Genomic DNA, 19,981 nt, shown 5'->3' with positions numbered 1-19,981 from the left:
ATTACATTAAATTTCAGCCTGCAGCGGCAGAGCAAGAAAGAAGAATGAGAACTGTTTTTGCCTCAAAAGCTTATTCTTGACACCTACTATTTTTCTCCCAGTCGAAAGATGTATTTTTAACTTACTTGCTTAAAATTGTAAACTATTCATTACATGAAGTTAAGCAAATAGAATGAAGATTAAAAAGTTCTTGAAAGGTTCTGAAAAATCCAATTTAATGTCAGAATCTTTTGTTGTCATTAAAATAAGGATTGCCTCTTATAAGCCTGAGAATGAGATTAATGTCAGTAATGTGATACTTTTTTTTATGAGTCAAAGTGGTAACTTTTATCATGACAGATTAACAATTACTGAAGGTTTCATAGGCTTCTATCTAACAATGACTCCACAAATGTGATTTTTGAATTGCATGTCAACTTAACTTTTGGTAATGAGGTGACCCTCCAATAATTCCAGCAGTTCGACATTTCTTCATTAGAAACTTTCATCTGAACATGTGCGTTAATGACTGTGTAATAGTCTACAAATACTTTTAAATCAAAGGTTTATTTACTAATTCGTCAAAGGAAGAAAACTACTGTTCAAGAATGGAATAACTTGTGTTTTAGCAAATAACTATAGCAAATAAATTGGTTGCTATCCAAGTTAACTTCATGTGGTATATTTCAGTAAGATGGTCATTAGAAAGAACGTACAATAGAATTTGGACATTGAGTGAGCAAATTCTGGGAGAGCCTAAGGATCTGAGAATTTGCTTTTAGAAATTGGAGTGAAATCCATGAGAGTATTCCCATAAATCTTATCTACATGTTTCCAGTTATATCGCATTGGCTTGATCTTAAACAGCAAGTCCACATCTTGCTGGAAGGGTGGCTAGGACACATAGTGTTTATTCTGGGCAGCCATGTGCCTAGCTGAAATCCAGGCTCTGATTACATAAAGATAAAAGGGAAAGTAAATATAAGGAGAAAATAAACAGGTTCTGCTGTAGCTTCTTAGTAGAAATGCTGAGCCAAGGTAAATGTTTTACCTCTTTATATACTTATTACACCAGGACAAATTGCTTTCTGAATGATTCTATCAGTCCATACTTCCACAGGTGGTTCAGGATAGAGCCTGCCTCATGACATCCATGCCAACAGTGAGTACTAAAATAAATCTTGCCAGTTTTGATAGGAGGGGAAAAATACTCATATTTGGGTTACTTTGATAATAAAAAGATAATAAGAAAAGGCTAATCATTTTCAAATATTTGCTGACTGTGTTTCTTTTTGTGAATATTCTATGTCCTTTGTCTAGTTTTAAATTGATAATCAGCTAGTTATAGCATCATGCAGGGGGTGGGGAGAGGGAGAATTTTTTCCTTAGCAATAAGAATTAAAAACATCGGAGACAGACCGAAGATGGTGGAATACTCAGAGGCTTCCAGCGAGCCCTCTTTACAACAAAGACACGAAAAAAAAAACAAGTAAAACTAGTATATTTGTGACAAGCTGGGATCCCTGAGCATCACAGGCAAGCACAGAAGAAAAACTGAGGGGCAGGGGGAAGAAGAGACCATTCAGAAGTAGAGAGAAGTTACTGGACCTGAATCGCAGGTAGCTCTCAGGCACCATTCCCAGAGTGGCAGCGGCGGGATGGTACAGGAGTTCGGCCGCAGTTTCCTCAGGGAGAAGCAGCCAGCCACACAGCCTACTCACAATTCCAGAACATGAGAAGAATGGCTCTCTCGGCAAAAGCTACATACGTCTGTATATTTTACAGCGCCCCACACCCCCAAGCTGGCTTCAGTGGCAGAATCCCTGGGCCTTAGATAGGCCCTGTTGAGCACCTGGAGCCATCCTCCCAGCCTTGGGGAAGGAAAAAAAAATTGCAATTGGGGGGAAAAGATAATTTGCTAGCTCCATTAACTGGGGGAGCTCAGGATAGAAGTGGCTCCTGTCCAGGCATAAACCTTCTGTGAACCTTGAGCAACTTTCCCTTCTGCATGGACCTGTGTGGGCCTATTTCAGGAGAAACGGCCCTTGTTGGCAAACTCCAACCATATCAGCTGTGTGGTGGAGAGGTGGGTGTTTGATATTTGACATGGCTTTGCCTATAAACAAGGTCCTCACCTACCCACATCAGGAACCTAAGGACTGGTAGCTCCATTCAGGTCGCCCAGCCACCTGCAACAGGGATTCAAAGAGAACTGGTACCTCCCAGTCCTTACAAACAAAAACTTTGGGTGCCCATGGTCCCTCTACAGAAGCCACCCACCTCCATGCTCTAGGGAACAGGGACACATTTTCCTCAGAGACACCTGGGGGTCAGTTCTCAGCCCCCTGCCTTGTTCAGAGCGGGACCCCCTGCTGCAATCAGATACTGGTATATAAGCCAATCACCCCCGGCCCTCTAAGACTGTAGGACAGAGCCTGTACCACACAATTGATGATCAGCTGCCTGGAAACCCGAGCTGAATTCATACAAGAAAACTGAATGGACTCCTAGACTGATATACCCGATAACTGCTCTAGCCAACTAGGGAAAGGACATCAGAGCACCAAAGGCAAAAATAATCAGGCTGGCTCACTTAAGCAACCCATGGGGGTATAAAAAAAAAAAATTTTTTTTTTTTTTTACCAAAACAAAATTAAGCAAGCGGCTATGATACAGTAAGCAAGCACAAACTAATACTATAACTTATAGATGGCTCAGAAACAACAGTCAATATCAAGTCACATAAAGAAACAGACCATGATTACCTCAACAGGCTCTCAAAACAAAGAATCCAGGGATCTTCTAGATGAAAGTGCATTCCTGGAATTACCAGAGCCAGAATACAAAAGTTTAATATACAGAGCTCTTCAAGATATCAGGAAAGAAATGAGGCAATACACAGAACAAGCCAAGTAACACACAGACAATGCAATTAAAGAAATTAGAAAGATTGTTCAGTAACATAATGAAAAGTTTAATAAGCTGGAAAAATCTGTAGACATGACAATCAGAAATTCAGAAGATTAACAATAAAATTACAGAATTAGACAACTCAATAGAAAGTGAGAGAAGCAGAATTGAGCAAGTAGAAGCTAGAATTTCTAAACTTGAAGATAAATCACTTGGAACTAATATATTTGAAGAAAAATCAGATAAAAGAATTTAAAAAAATGAAGAAAACTTAAGAATCATGTGGGACTCTATCAAGAGAAATAACCTACAAGTGATTGCAGCACAAGAAGAGGGAGGGATAACCGAAAACACAGAGAAAATTGTTGAAGATTTGTTGGCAGGAAATTTCCCTGATATTGTGAAAGATGAGAAGATATCTATCCAAGATCCTCATCGAACTTCACATGAGGTAGATCTTAAAAGAAAGTCACCAAGACATATTATAATCAAACTCGCCAAAACCAAAGCTAAAGAGAGAATTAAAGGAGCAGTGAGGGATAAACAAAAAGTCACCTGCAAAGGACAGCCAATAAGAATAAGCTCAGACTACTCGGCAGAAACCACGCAGGCAAGAAGACAATGGGATGACATATTTAAAAAACTGAAGGAAAAATTTGCCTGTCGAGAATCATATATCCAGCAAAACTGTCTCTTAAATATGAAAGTGAACTTAAGACATTTCCAGATAAATACAAGTTGAGGGAATTCATAAAAACCAAACGAAAACTACAAGAAATACTAAAGGGAGTTCTTTGGTTAGAAAATCAATAATATCAGGTATCAACCCAAAACTAGAATGCTGGGCAGAGCAAACAGAAGTCAACCCAGACAGGGAAAACCAAAAAAAAAAAGCAAGATATATATATATATATATATATATATATATATATATATATATATATATATATATATATATAAAGCTCAAAGCAAGGTAAGAGCGATGTTATTATATAAAACAAGACAACATTAAAACAGTAAAAAGCATTCATATGATTTTATCAATTGATGCAGAAAAGGCATTGGACAAAGTTCTACACTCATTCATGATAAAAACTCTCAGCCAAATAGGAAGAGAAGGAAAATTTCTCAACATAATAAAGCGCATTTATACAAAGCCAACAGCCAACATCACCAAAAATGGAGGGAGCCTGAAAACATTCCCATCGAGATCAGGAATCAGACAAGGATGCCCTTTATCACCACTCTTATTCAACATTGTGCTAGAAGTCCTAGCCAGAGCAATTAGGCTAGATAAAGAAATAAAGGGCATCCAGATTGGCAAGGAAGAAGTCAAAGTATCTCTATTTGCAGATGACATGATCTTATACACAGAAAACCCTAACGAATCCTCCAGAAAACTACTGAAACTAATAGAAGAGTTCAACAGAGTATCAGGATACAAGATAAACATACAAAAATCAGTTGGATTCCTCTACACCAACAAAAAGAACATCTAAGAGGAAATCACTAAATCAATGCCATTTACTGTAGCCCCCAAGAAGATAAAATACTTAGGAATAAATCTTACCAGAGATGTAAACCCAAAAAACCCAATGCCGCTGAAAAGACTTATAAAAAGAAAACTACAGTACACTTCTGCAAGAAACCAAAAGAGACTTACCTAAGTGGAAGAACATACCTTGCTCGTGGATAGGAAGACTTAACATTATAAAAATGAATGTTCTACCAAAAGCGATATATACATTTAATGTAATTCCGATCCAAATCTCAATAACATTCTTTAATGAGATGGAGAAACAACTCACCAATTTCATATGGAAGCGAAAGAGGCCCTGGATAAATAAGGCATTACTGAAAAAGAAGAACAAAGTGGGAGGCCTTACTTTACCTGATTTTAGAACCTATTATATACCGCAACAGTAGTCAAAACAGTCTGGTACTGGTACAACAACAGATGCATGTACAATGGAACAGAATTGAGAATCCAGACATAAATCCATCCACATAGGAGCAGTTGATATTTGCCAAGGCCCCAAAACAGTTAAATGGGGGAAAAGACAGTCTTTTTAACAAACGCTGCTGGCATAACTGGATATCCATCTGCAAAAAAATGAAACGAGACCCATACCTCACTCCATGCACAAAAACTAACTCAAAATGGAACAAAGATCTAAATATAAAACCTAAAATGATAAAGATCATGGAAGAAAAAGTAGGGACAACTTTAGGAGCCCTAATACATGGCGTAAACAGTATAGAAAACATTATAAAGAATGCAGAAGAAAAACTAGATAACTGGGAGCTCCTAAAAATCAAACACTTATGCTCATCCAAAGACTTCACCAAAAGAGTAAAAAGACTACCTACAGACTGGGAAAAAGTTTTTAGCTATGACATTTCTGATCAGCACCTGATCTCTAAAATCTACAGAATACTGAAAAATCTCAATTGCAAAAAGACAAATAACCTAGTTAAAAAATGGGCAAAAGATATGAATAGACACTTCACTAAAGAAGACATTCAGGAGGAGGAGGCCAAGATGCCTGACTACGTAGAAGCTACCTCGGATCCCTCTTGCAACAGAGTCAGAAAAACAAGTGAATCGATCCCATACATGACAATCTACAAACCCTGACCACCAAACACAGATTTAAAGAGTTGACCTGAGTGACAGAGACTGAGAACGAACAACCACGGGGAAGCAACGACTGCTTTCCAAGCCTGGAGCCAGCGTCCCCGTCAGAAAACCTTGGCGCCAGGCTTTGGACTGGGCACAGGAGAGCTGAACACGGCATCCTGAGATGGCGCAAACACGGGACGCAGCCCTAGACCCCAGAAGTGACCTCGGGGGAAGCCTAGCCAGTGCACGCAGGCGGCGCAGTGATGCAGCTCACAGGAAGAGAAGTCACCGGGAGGCAGCGACTGATTTTGGAGCCTGGAGTGTGGCGTCCCAGGCGGGGAACCTTGGCGCTGGGCTTTGGACTGGGAGCGGAGGAACTGACCACGGCTTCTGAGACAGCACAAGCACAGGACGCCAGCCTGACCCTCGGGGGCAATCTCAACCCAGCCAATGCACACAGGGTACACACCCCTCGGGAATCTCAGATAAAACAGTCATCGCCAAACAAGATAAGCAACTTTGTCTATATTCCGGGGTGCTACTCTCTCCTATTTATCTGATCCCTCCACTCCCGTTCCCAGGTGGCTTCATTAACATTGGAATTTCCTGGGCCCAGGGAGTGAAATGCTCTGCGTTTTTTTGTTATTGTTTTTGTTTTGTCTTTTCCTAACCCATTCTCCTGGCCTGAGAGAAGCAGCTACAAAAAACACAGGGACCAAAAATCCTTCCCTAATTGGAATAAAAATACAGAACCAAAAGAACATCGAAGAGGAAATCACCAAATAAATACCAATCACAGTAGCCCCCAAGAAGATAAAATACTTAGGAATAAATCTTACCAAAGATGTAAAAGACCTGTACAAAGAAAACTAAAAAGTACTAGTGAAAGAAACTAAAAAGGACCTACATAAGTGGAAAAACATACCTTGCTCATGGATAGGAAGACTTAACATAGTAAAAATATGTATTCTACAAAAGCCATCTATACATACAATGCACCTCTGATCCAAATTCCAATGACATTTTTTAAAGTGATGGAGAAACAAATCACCAACTTCATACGGAAGGGAAAGAAGCCCCAGAGAAGTAAAGCATTACTGAAAAAGAAGGAGAAAGTGGGAGGCCTTACTTTACCTGATTTTAGAACCTATTATACCTCCACAGTAGTCAAAACAGCCTGGTATTGGTACAACAACGGGTGCATAGACCAATGGAACAGAATTGAGAACCCAGATATAAATCCATCCACATATGAGCAGCTGATATTTGACAAAGGCCCAGTGTCAGTTAATTGGGGAAAAGATGGTCTTTTTAACAAATGGTGTTGGCATAGCTGGATATCCATTTGCAAAAAAAGGAAACAGGACCCATACCTCACACCATGCACAAAAACTAACTCCAAGTGGATCAAAGACCTAAACATAAAGACTAAAACAATAAAAATCACGGAAGAAAAAATAGGGACAACGTTAAGAGCCCTAATGCAAGGCATAAACAGAATACAAAACATTACCAAAAATGATGAAGAGAAACCAGATAACTGGTAGCTCCTAAAAATCAAACACCTATGCTCATCTAAAGGCTTCACCAAAAGAGTGAAAAAAAGCATTCTACAGATTGGGAAAAAATTTCAGCTATGACATCTCCAACCAGCACCTGATCTCTAAAATCTATATAATTCTGTTAAAATTCAACCACAAAAAACCAAACAACCCAATCAAAAAGTGGGCGAAGGATATGAACACACACTTCACTAAAGAAGATATTCAGGCAGCTAACAGATACAGGAGAAAATGCTCTCGATCATTAGCCATTAGAGAAATGCAAATTGAAACTACGATGAGATTCCATCTCACTCCAACAAGGATGGCATTAATCCAAAAAACACAAAATAATAAATGTTGGAGAGGCTGAGGAGAGATTGGAACTCTTATACACTGCTGGTGGGAATGTAAAATGGTACAACCACTTTGGAAATCTATCTGGCGTTTTCTTAAAAAGTTAGAAATAGAACTACCATACAACCCAGAAATCCCACTCCTTGGAATATACCCTAGAGAAATGAGAGCCTTCACACAAACAGATATATGCACACCCATGTTTATTGCAGCTCTGTTTACAATAGTGAAAAGCAGGAAGCAACCAAGATGTCCATCAACAGATGAATGGTTAAAAAAATTATGGTATATTCACACAATGGAATACTATGCATCGATAAAGAACAGTGAGGAATTTGTGAAACATTTCATAACATGGAGGAACCTGGAAGGCATTATGCTGAGTGAAATTAGTTAGAGGCAAAAGGACAAATATTGTATAAGACCACTATTATAAGATCTTGAGAAATAGTATAAACTGAGAAGAACACATACTTTTGTGGTTATGAGGGGGGGAGGGAGGTAGGGTGGGAGACGGTTATTTACTGATTAGTTAGTAAATAAGAACTACTTTAGGTGAAGGGAAGGACAATACTCAATACACGGAAGGTCAGCTCAACTGGACTGGACCAAAAGCAAAGAAGTTGTCGGGATAAACTGAATGCTTCGAAGGTCAGCGGAGCAAGGGCGGGGGTTTGGGGACCATGGCTTAAGGGGACTTCTAAGTCAATTGGCAAAATAATTCTATTATGAAAACATTCTGCATCCCACTTTGAAATGTGGCATCTGGTGTCTTAAATGCTAACAAGTGGCCATCTAAGATGCATCAATTGGTCTCAACCCACCTGGATCAAAGGAGAATGAAGAACACCAAAGTCACACAATAACTAAGAGCGCAAGAGACAGAAAGGGCCACATGAACCAGAGACTTACATCATCCTGAGACCAGAAGAACTAGATGGTGCCAGGCCACAACCGATGACTGCCCTGACAGGGAGCATAACAGAGAACCCCTGAGGGAGCAGGAGATCAGTGGGATGCAGACCCCAAATTCTCATAAAAAGGCCGGACTTAATGGTCTGAATGAGACTGGAAGAATCCTGGCGTCATGGTCCCCAAACCTTCTGTTGGCCCAGGACAGGAAACATTCCCAAAGACAACTCATCAGACATGGATTGGACTGGACCATGGGTTGGAGAGAGATGCTGATGAAGAGTGAGCTACTTGTATCAGGTGGACACTTGAGACTGTGTTGGTATCTCCTGTCTGGAGGGGAGATAGGAGGGTAGAGAGGGTTAGAAACTGGCAAAATCATCACAAAAGGAGAGACTGGAAGGAGGGAGTGGGCTGACTCATTAGGGGGAGAGTTAGTGGGAGTATGGAGTAAGGTGTATATAAGCTTATATGTGACAGCGTGACTTGATTTGTAAACTTTCACTTAAAGCACAATAAAAACTATTTATTTTTTAAAAAAGAAGACATTCATGTAGCTAACAGATATATAAGGAAATGTTCACAATCATTAGCCATTAGAGAAATGCAGATCAAAACTACAGTAAGATTTCATCTCACTCCAACAAGGCTGGCATTAATCCAAAAAACACAAAATAATAAATGTTGGAGAGGCTGTGGAGAGATTGGAACACTTTCACACTGCTGGTGGGAATGTCAAATGGTACAACCACTTTGGAAATTGATTTGGTACTTCCTGAAAAAGCTAGAAATACAACTACTATACAATCCAGCAATACCACTCCTTGGAATATATCCTAGAGAAATAAGAGCCTTTACATGGTCTTTTTTTATATATATGCACACCCATGTTTATTGCAGCATTGTTTACAAGAACAAAAAGATGGAAGCAATCAAGGTGTCCATGAAAGGATGAATGGATAAATAAATTATGGTATATTCACACCATGGAATACTATGCATCGAAAGAGAACAGTGAGGAATCTGTGAAACAATTCATAACATGGAAGAACCTGGAAGGCATTATGCTGAGTGAAATTAGTCAGTTGCAATAGGAAAAACATTGTATAAGACCACTATTATAAGAACTTGAGAAATAGTTTCAACTGAGAAGAAAACATTCTTTTGTAGTTGGGAGAGGGTGAAGGAAGGGAGTATTCACTAATTAGATAGTAGATAAAACTATTTAGTTGAAGGGAAAGCACACACAATACAGGGGAGATCCGCACAACTGGACTAAACCAAAAACAAAGAAGCTTCTGGAATAAACTGAATGTTTCGAAGGCCAGCGTACCAGGGGCAGAGGTCTAGGGACTATGGTTTCAAGGGTCATCTAAGCCTATTGGCATAATAAAATCTATTAAGAAAACATTCTGCATCCCTCTTTGAAGAGTGGCGTCTGGGGTCTTAAATGCTAACAAGCAGCCATCTAAGATGCATCTACTGGCCTCAAGCCACCTGGATCAAAGGAGAACGAAAAAACCAAGGACACAAAGCAATTACGAGCCCAAGAGGCCGAAAGGGCCACGTGAACCAGAGACTACATCATCCTGAGAGCAGAAGAACTAGATTGTGCCCGGCTACAACCGAAGACTGCCCTGACAGGGAACACAACAGAGAACCCCTGAGGGAGCAGGAGGGCAGTGGGAAGCAGACCCCAAATTCTCATAAGACCAGACTTAATGGTCTTACTGAGACTAGAAGGACCTGGGTGGTCATGGGCCACAGAACTTCTGTTGGCCCAGGACAAGAACCTTTCCCGAAGGCAACTCTTTAGGCGTGGATTGGATTGGACAATGGGTTGGAGAGGGATGCTGGTGAGGAGTGAGCTTCTTGGATCAGGTGGACTCTTGAGACTATGTTGGCATCTCCTGCCTGGAGGGGAGATGAGAGGGTGGAGGGGGTTAGAAGCTGGCGAAATGGACACAAAAAGAGAGAGTGGAGAGAGAGAGCGGGCTGTCTCATTAGGGGGAGAGTAATTGGGAGTATGTAGTAAGGTGTATATAAGTTTTTGTGTGAGAGATTGACTTGATTTGTAAACTTTCACTTAAAAGAGAATAAAAATTAAAAAAAAAGAATTAAAAACATCCCAGGTTTATAGGAAACCATACTATGAAGGACACACAACTGAAAAATAAATTTCAAAAGTTTTACTTAGTTTTCTTATGACTGAGAAACTTAGGATTAAATAGTGCGTTGTCTACATGTAGCAGAAGAGAAGAGAGGGTGGAAAAGAGCATCAGTGCAATTTAATTAATACGTGTTTTTGTAAAGTTTAGCAAACAATTAAATCACTGTCATTTTAGCCCTTTCAAAAATGGGCTCCTCTCTGAGTCTGGGTGATAATGTGATAGTTGTGGTTCAGTTTGGTGGATGAAGAAATGAGATCATATGGGTATTTGGTGTTATTAGGTGCCAATTAGTTGGTTCCAACTCATATTGACCCTTTATACAACAGAAGCAAACACCAACCAGTCCTATATCTTCCTCACAGTCATTATTATGCTTGAGCCTATTGTTCGAGCCACTGTGTGAATCCATCTCGTTGAGGGTCTTCCCTTTTCTGCTGGTCCTGTATTTTACAAAGCATGATGTCCTTCTCTAGGAATTATTTGCTCCTGATAACATGTCCAAAGTATAGGAGACATAGTCTTTCCATCATTTCTTCTAAGAATCACTCTAGTTGTACTTCCTCCAAGACAGATTTGTTCATTTTTTTGGTAGTCCCTGGTATAGTCAATATTCTTCGCCAACACCACAATTCAAAGGTGTCAATTCTTCGGCCTTACTTATTCATTTTCCAGGTTTCACATGCATATGAGGGTATTGAAAATACCACGGCTTGGGTCAGGCATAAATTATCACTGGTTCCAAGTCCTCTTCTATATCTGGCTTGAATTTCTGCCAGTTCCATATTGATATACTGCTAAAGCCACCTTTGAATGATCTTCAGCAAAAGTTTACTTGCATGTGATGTTAGTAATATTGTTCGATAATTTCCACATTCAGTTGGATCACCTTTCTTGGAAATAGGTATAAATATGGATCACTCCTAGTTGGTTGACCAGGTAACTGTCTTCTAATTTTCTTGCTATGGGCAAGTGAGCAATTCCAGTACTGTACCCGTTTGTTGAAATATCTCAGTTGGTGTTCTCTCAATTCCTGGAGACTTATTTTTCACAAATGCTCTTGGTGAAGCAAGAACCTCTTCCTAAGTACCATTGTTCCTGATCATATGCTATCTTCTGATATGGTTGAAGGTCAACCACTTCTTTTCAGTATACTGACTCCGTGTTTTCCTTCCATCTTCTTTTGATGGTTCTTGTGTTTTTTAATATTTTCCTCCTAGACGCCTTCAGTAATCCAACTCAAGCCTTGAATTTTTTTTTCAGTTCTTTCATCTTGAGAAATGCTGAGTTTGTTCTTTCCTTTGGTTTTCTATGTCCAGGGCTTTGCACATGTCATTATAATACTTTACTGTGTCTTTTTGAGTCTTTCGAATTTTTTTTCCCCCTATGACCACCTTTCCTGTTCCCTATGCCTTCTAGTCCTTGCTCCTGGGCTATTGTGCCTCTTTAGTCTCTCTCTTTTTTTCTTTTTTTAAATTTTATTGTGTTTTAAGTGAAAGTTTACAAATCAAGTCAGTCTCTCACACACAATACTTATACAGACCTTTCTACATACTCCCAATTGTTCTCCCTCTAATGAGACAGCCCGCTGCCTCCTTCCACTCTCTCTTTTCGTGTCTATTTCACCAGGTTCTAACCCCATCTACCCTCTCATTTTCCCTCCATGGCGGAGATGCCAACATAGTCTCAAGTGTCCACCTGATCCAAGACGCTTCCTCTTCACTAGCATCCCTCTCTAACACATTGTCCTGTACTATCTCTGTCTGAAGAGTTGGCTTTGGGAATGGATCTTGTCCTGGGCCAACAGAAGGTCTGGGGGAAATGACCACCGGGGTCCTTCTAGTCTCAGTCAGACCATTAAATCTGGTCGTTTTATGAGAATTTGGGGTCTGCATTTTTTTTTATCCCACTGCTCTCCTTCTCCCTCAGGATTTCTCTGTTGTGTTCCCTGTCAGGGAATTCATCATATGTAGCCAGGTGCAATCTAGCTCTTCTGGTCTCAGGCTCATAGAGTATCTGGTTTATGTGGCCCTTTCTATCTCTTGGGCTCGTAATTACCTTGTGTCCTTGGTTTCTTCATTCTCCTTTGATCCAGGGGCGTTGAGACCAATCGATGCATCTTAGATGGCCGCTTGCTACTGTTTATGACCCCAGATGCAGTGGGGTCTTAAACAGTGGGATGCAGAATGTTTTCTTAATAGATTTTATTATGCCAATTGACTTAGATGTCCCCGGAAACCACGGTCCCCAAACACCTGCCCCTGCTATGCTGGCCTTTGAAGCATTCAGTTTATTCAGGAAACTTCTTTAATTTTGGTTTTGTGCAGTTGCGCTGACCTTGCCTGTAGTGTGTGTTGTCTTTCCTGTCACCTGACGTATTTCTTATCTACTATCTAATTAGTGAATACCACTCTCCCACCCTTCCCCCTCTCGTAACCATCAAAGAATATTTTCTTCTCTGTTTAATCTATTTCTCGAGTTTTTGTGATAGTGGTCTTATACAATATTTGTCCTTTTGCAACTCACTAATCTCATTCAGCATAGTGCCTTCCAGATTCCTCCATGTTATGAAATGTTTCAGATTCCTCATTGTTCTTTATCAATGTGTAGTATTCCATTGTGTGACTATGCCATAATTTATTTATCCTTTTATCCTTTAATGGGCACTTTGGTTGTGTCCATCTTTCTGCTATTATAAACAGTGCTACAGTGAACGTGGGTGTATAAAGGCTCTTATGTCTCTAAGATATATTCCAAGGAATGGGTTTGCTGGATCCTATGGTAGTTCTGTTTCTAGCTTTTTAAGGAAGCACCAAATTGATTTCCAATGTGGTTGTACCATTTTACATTGCCACCAGCACAACCTCTCTGACATTTATTATTTTGTGGTTTTTGGATTAATGCCAGTCTCCTTGGAGTGAGATGGAATCTCGTTGAAGTTTTGATTTCCATTTCTCTAATGGCTAATTTATAGGGTCGCTATAAGTTGGAAAAAAAAATTTTTTTTATAAGTCGGAGTCGACTCGACGGCAGTGGGTACCAGGTGGAATGGCTAATGATTGTGAGCATTTCCTAATGTATCTGCTGTTGTTCTTGTTAGGTGCCGTCGAGTCAGTTCCAACTCACAGCGACCCTATGCACAACAGAACAAAACACTGCCCAGTCCTACGCCATCCTTACAATCGTTATTATACTTGAGTTCATTGTTGCAGCCACTGTGTCAGTCCACCTCGTTGAGGGTCTTCCTCTTTTCCGCTGACCCTGTACTCTGCCAAACATGATGTCCTTCTCCAGGGACTCATCCCTCCTGACAACATGACCAAAGTATGTAAGACGCCGTTTTGCCATCCTTGCCTCTAAGGAGCATTCTGGCCCCACTTCTTCCAAGACAGATTTGTTCATTCTTTTAGCAGTCCATAGTATATTCAATATTCTTCGCCAACACCACAATTCAAAGGTGTCAACTCTTCTTCGGTCCTCCTTATTCATTGTTCAGCTTTCACATGCATATGATGTGATCGAAAATATCATGGCTTCCATCAGGTGCACCTTAGTCTTCAGGGTGACATCTTTGCTCTTCAACACTTTGTAGAGGTCCTTTGCAGCAGATTTGCCCAACGCAATGCATCTTTTGATGTCTTGACTGCTGCTTCCATGGCTGTTGATTGTGGATCCAAGTAAAATGAAATCCTTGACAACTTCAATCTTTTCTCCGTTTATCATGATGTTGCTCATTGGTCCAGTTGTGAGGATTTTTGTTTGCTTTATGTTGAGATGTAATTCATACTGAAGGCTGTGGTCTTTGATCTTCATTAGTAAGTGCTTCAAGTCCTCTTCACTTTCAGCAAGCAAGGTTGTGTCATCGGCATAATGCAGGTTGTTAATGAGCCTTCCTCCAATCCTGATGCCCCGTTCTTCTTCATGTAGTCCTGCTTCTCGTATTATTTGTTCAGCATAGAGATTAAATAGGTATGGTGAAAGAATACAACCCTGGTGCACACCTTTCCTGACTTTAAACCAATCAGTATCCCCTTGTTCTGTCTGAACAACTGCCTCTTGATCTATGTACAGATTCCTCATGAGCACAATTAAGTGTTCTGGAATTCCCATTCTTTGCAGTGTTATCCATAGTTTGTTACGATCCGCACAGTTGAATGCCTTTGCATAGTCAATAAAACACAGGTAAACTTCCTTCTGGTATTCTCTGCTTTCAGCCAGGATCCATCTGACATCAGCAGTGATATTCCTGGTTTCACGTCCTCTTCTGAAACCGGCCTGAAATTCTGGCAGTTCCCTGTCGATATACTGCTGCAGCCGTTTTTGAATGATCTTCAGCAAAATTTTGCTTGCCTGTGATATTAATATTGTTCTATAATTTCCACATTCGGTTGGATCGCCTTTCTTGGGACTAGGCATAAATATGGATCTCTTCCAGTCAGTTGGCCAGGAAGCTGTCTTCCGTATTTCTTGGCACAGAAGAGTGAGCACCTCCAGCACTGCATCCATTTGTTGAAATATCTCAATTGATATTCCATCGATTCCTGGAGCCTTGTTTTTCACCAATACCTTCAGAGCAGCTTGGACTTCTTCCTTCAGTACCATCGGTTCCTGATCATATGCCACCTCTTGAAATGGTTGCATATCGACTAATCGTTTTTGGTATAATGACTCTGTGTATTCCTTCCATCTTCTTTTGATGCTTCCTGCATCATTTAATATTTTCCCCATGGAATCCTTCACTATTGCAACTTGAGGCTTGAATTTTTTCTTCAGTTGTTTCAGCTTGAGAAACTGCGAGCGTGTTCTTCCCTTTTGTTTTTCCATCTCCAGCTCTTTGCACATGTCATTATAATACTTTGTCTTCTGGAGAGGCCCTTTAAAATCTTCTGTTCAGTTCTTTTACTTCATCAATTCTTTCTTTTGCTTTAGCTGCTTGACGCTCAAGAGCAAGTTTCAGAGTCTCCTCTCACACCGACCTTGGTCTTTTCTTTCCTTCCTGTCTTTTCAGTGACCTCTTGCTTTCTTCATGGATGATGTCCTTGATGTCATTCCACAACTCGTCTGGTCTTCGGTCACTAGTGTGCAATGCGTTAAATCTATTCTTGAGATGGTCTCTAAATTCAGGTGGGATATATTCAAGGCCATATTTTATCTCGTGGGCTTGCTCTGATTTTCTTCAGTTTCAGCTTGAACTTGCATATGAGCAACTGATGGTCTATTCCACAGTCAGCCCCTGGCCTTGTTCTGACTGACGATATTGAGCTTTTCCATCGTCTCTTTCCACAGATGTAGTCAATTTGATTTCTGTGTGTTCCATCTGGCAAGGTCCATGTGTATAGTTGCCGTTTATGTTGGTGAAAGAAGGTATTTGCAGCAAAGAAGTCGTTGGTCTTGCAAAACTCTATCATTCGATCTCTGGTGTTGTTTCCATCACCAAGGCCATATTTTCCAACTATTGATCATTCTTCTTTGTTTCCAACTTTTGTGTTCCATTTACCAGTAATTATCAATGCATCTTGATTTCATGTTCAATCAATTTCAGACCATAGCAGCTGGTAAGAATCTTCTATTTCTTCGTCTTTGGCCCTAGTGGTTGGTACGTAAATTTGAGTAATAGTCGTATTAACTGGTCTTCCTTGCAGGCGTATGGATATTTTCACTGACAGTGTTGTACTTCAGGATAGATTTTGAAACCTTCTTTTTGATGATGAATGCAACACCATTCCTCTTCAAGTTGCCATTCCCAGCATAGTAGACTATATGATTGTCCGATTCAAAATGGCCAATACCAGTCCATTTCAGCTCACTAATGCCTAGGATATAGATGTTTATGCATTCCATTTCATTTTTGACAATTTCTAATTTTCCTAGATTCATACTTCTTAGATTCCAGGTTCTGGTTATTAATGGATGTTTGCAGCTGTTTCTTCTCATTTTGAGTTGTGCCACATCAGCAAATGAAGGTCCCAGAAGCTTTACTCCATCCACGTCATTAAGGTCGACTCTATTTTGAGGAGGCAGCTCTTCCCCAGTCATCTTTTGAGTGCCTAACAACCTGGGGGGCTCATCTTCCAGTACTATATCAAACAATGTTCCACTGCTATTCATAAGGTTTTCACTGGCTAATGCTTTTCAGAAGTATACTGCCGGGTCCTTCTTCCTAGTCTGGCTTCGTCTGGAAGCTCAGCTGAAGCCTGTCCTCCGTGGGTGACCCTGCTGTTATCTGAATACCGGTGGCATAGCTTCCAGCATCACAGCAACACACAAGCCCCCTCAGTACGACAAACTGACAGACACATGTGGGAATGTATCTGTTAACTCCCTGAAAGTTTTCATTCATGAGCTCTCTGTTCATGTATTTCCCCATTCTTTAATTGGGTAATTCGACTTTTTGTAGCTGAGTTTTTGCAGTATCATGTAGATTTTAGAGATCAGGCACTGATCGGAAATGTCATAGCTAAAAACTTCTTCCCATTCTGGAGGTAATCCTTCCACTCTTTCGGTGAAGTCTTTGGATGAGTATAGGTGTTTGAGTTTTAGGACCTCCCAGATATCTAGTTTTTTTTTTTTTTTTCCTGCATTGTTAGTAATGTTTTGAATACAGTTTAAGCCATTTATTAGGGCTCCTACCATTGTCCGTATTTTTTCTTCCATGATCTTTATCCGTTTTAGTTTTTATGTTTAGGTCTTTAATCCACTTTGAGCTCATTTTTTGCATGGAGTGAGGTATGGGTCTTGTTTCATTTTTTTTTTTTTGCAGATAGATGTCCAATTATGCCAGCACCATTTGTTAAAGAGACTGTCTCTTCCCCCATTTAACTGTTTTGGGGCCTTTGTCAAATACCAGCTGCTCATATGTGGATGGATTCTCAATTCTGTTCCATTGGGCCATGTATCTTTTGTTGTACCAGTACCAGGCTGTTTTGACTACAGTGGCGGTATAATAGGTTCTAAAATCAGGTAAAGTAAGGCCTCCCACTTTGTCCTTCTTTTTCAGTAATGTTTACTTATCAGGTGCCTCTTTCTCTTCCATATGAAGTTAGTGATTTGTTTCTCCATCTCATTAAAGAATGTCCTTGGAATTTGGATCACAATTGCACTAAATCTATAGATCACTTTTAGTAAGATAGACATTTTTATAATATTAAGTCTTCCTATCCATGAGCAAGGTATTTTTTTCCACTTACATAGATCTCTTTGGGTTTCTAGCTGAAGTGTATTGTAATTTTCTTTGTATAAGCCTTTTACATCTCTGGTAAGATTTATTCCTAAGTATTTTATCTTCTTTGGGGCTACTGTAAATGGTATTGATTTGATGATTTCTTCTTTGATGTTGTTTTTGTTGATGTAGAGGAATCCAACTGATTTTTGCATGTTTGTCTTGTATCCCGATACTCTGCTGAACTCTTCTATTAGTCTCAGTAGTTTTCTTGAGGATTCCTTAGGGTTGTCTGTGTATAAGATCATGTCATCTTCAAATAGAGATAGTTTTAATTCTTTCTTGCCAATCTGGATGCTCTTTATTTATTTATCTTGCCTAATTGCTCTGGCTAGGACCTCCAAAACAATGTTGAATAAGAGCAGTGATAAAGGGCATCCTTGTCTGGTTCCTGATCTCCAGGGAAGTGATTTTAGGCCATCTCCATTTGGGATGATGTTGGCTGTCGGCTTTGTATAAATGCCCTTTATTATGTTGAGGTGTTTCCCTTCTATTCCTAATTTGCTGGGAGTTTTTATCATGAATGGGTGTTGAACTTTGTCAAATACCTTTTCTGCATCAATTGATAAAATCATGTAATTCTTGTCTTTTGTTTTATTTATATGATGGATGACATTAATAGTTTTTCTAATGTTGAACCATCCCTGCATACCTGGTATGAATCCCACTTGGTCATGGTGAATTATTTTTTTGATATGTCGTTGAATTCTATTGGCTAGAATTTTGTTGAGGATTTTTCATCTAAGTTCGTGAGAGATATAGGCCTGTAATTTTCTTTTTTAGTGGTGTCTTTACTTTTTTTTTTTTTTTTTTTTTACCTGGTTTTGGTATGAGGGACATGGTGGCTTCATGGAATGAGTTTGGGAATATTCCGTCCTTTTCTATACCCTGAATTACCTTTAGTAGCAGTGGTGTTAACTCTTCTCTGAAAGTGTGGTAGACTCTGCAGTGAAACCGTCCATGCCAGGGCTTTTTGTTGTTGTTGTTGTTGGGAGTTTTTTGATTACCTTTTCAATCTCTTCTTTTGCTATAGGTCTACTTAGTTGTTCTACCTCTGTTTGTGTTAGTTTAGGTAGGTAGTGCGTTTCTAGGAATTCATCCATTTCTTCTAGGTTTTCAAATTTGTTAGAGTGCAATTTTTCATAGTAATCTGATATTCTTTTCGTTTCTGTTGGGTCTGTTGTAATTCCACCCATCTCATTTCTTATTCGGGTTATTTGTTTTGTCTCCTGATTTTCTTTTGTCAGTTTGACCAATGGTTTATCAATTTTGATGATCTTTTCAAAGAACCAGCTTTTGGTCTTGTTAATTCTTTCAATTGTTTTTCTGTTTTCTATTTTTTTTTTTTTATTTTATTTAGTTCAGCTCTAATTTTTATTATTTGTTTTCTTCTGGTGCCTGTGGGTTTCTTTTGTTGTTCTCTTTCTATTTGTTCAAGTTGTAGGGATAATCCCGATTTTGTCCCTTCCTTCTTTTTGTATATGTGCACTTATTGATATAAATTGGCCTCTGAGCACTGCTTTCTCTGTGTCCCAAAAGGTATTTATAGGAAGGGTTTTCATTCTCATTGGAGTCTACGAATTTCTTTATTCCATCTTTAATGTCTTGTATAATCCAGTTTTTTTTTTTTTTTTTAGCAAGTTATTGTTCAGTTTCCAAGTGTTTGATTTCTCTTTCCTGCTTTTTCTGTTATTGATTTCCACTTTTATGGCCTTATGGTCAAAGAAGATGCTTTGTAACATTTCAGTGTTTTGGATTCTGCTAAGGCTTGCTTTATGACCTAATAAGTGGTCTATTCTGGAGAATGTTCCATGTGCACTAGAAAAGAAAGTATACCTGGTTGCTTTTGGGTAGAGTGTCCTGTATATGTCTCTGAGGTCAAGTTGGTTGATTGTGGCATTTAGATCTTCCATGTCTTTATTGAGCTTCTTTCTGGTTGTCCTGTCCTGAAAGTGGTGTGTTGGTGTCTCCTATCATTGTGGAGCTGTCTATCTTACTTTTCAATTCTGATAGAGTTTGTTTTATGTATCTTGCAGCCCTGTCATTGGGTGCATAAATATTTAATATGCTTATATCTCCTTGGTATATTGTCCCTTTAATCATTATATAGTGTCCTTCCTTATCTTTTCTGATGGATTTAACTTTAAAGTCTATTTAAAATTAGTATTGAAATTGATATTGCCACTCCTTCTCTATTTTGATTGTTATTTGTGTGATATATCTTCTTCCATCCTTTTTTGGTTTGTTTTTGTCTCTAAGTCTCTTGTAAGCA

General features: G+C 39.5%; 1 protein-coding gene across 1 annotated transcript in view; it reads left to right on the top strand.

Annotated features, from left to right (window-relative positions):
* The window catches only part of LOC135231563 (putative serine protease K12H4.7), a 77,115-nt gene that overhangs the window by 6,420 nt on the left and 50,714 nt on the right, over positions 1-19,981 (top strand). The gene's annotated exons all lie outside the window — the stretch shown is intronic.

Source organism: Loxodonta africana, chromosome 6 (genome assembly GCF_030014295.1).
Source record: "Loxodonta africana isolate mLoxAfr1 chromosome 6, mLoxAfr1.hap2, whole genome shotgun sequence".
Taxonomy (NCBI): Eukaryota; Metazoa; Chordata; class Mammalia; order Proboscidea; family Elephantidae; genus Loxodonta; species Loxodonta africana.
Note: the sequence above shows the minus strand (reverse complement) of the source record. Positions and strands in the feature narration are given on the sequence as shown.